Here is a 291-nt window from a genome sequence, read left to right on the forward strand (position 1 = left end):
AAAAAGGAATGAGTACATCCTTCATCTGCAATAAAGATTGCAAGGGATGTAATAAAACGTGGCAGCAAAACTTTTTGCACTAAAAAGAGCACGTGCATCCTTACACCTGCAAAAATAAAAAACAAGACTTTACGGGTGCAACCTTTCAGCCAAACAATGCAAGAAAGGGAATGGAAGCGTCCTCCACACACTGAGGGAACCCCTCGGTTCACGGCTCTCACCCTCCTGCAGTCTTCCTGTCCTAAAGATGGAGCTGTCTGTGCACCACCGGACTTTGCAGCCTCTTCCTCT

This window comes from Meleagris gallopavo, chromosome 23 (genome assembly GCF_000146605.3).
Source record: "Meleagris gallopavo isolate NT-WF06-2002-E0010 breed Aviagen turkey brand Nicholas breeding stock chromosome 23, Turkey_5.1, whole genome shotgun sequence".
NCBI classification, from domain to species: Eukaryota; Metazoa; Chordata; class Aves; order Galliformes; family Phasianidae; genus Meleagris; species Meleagris gallopavo.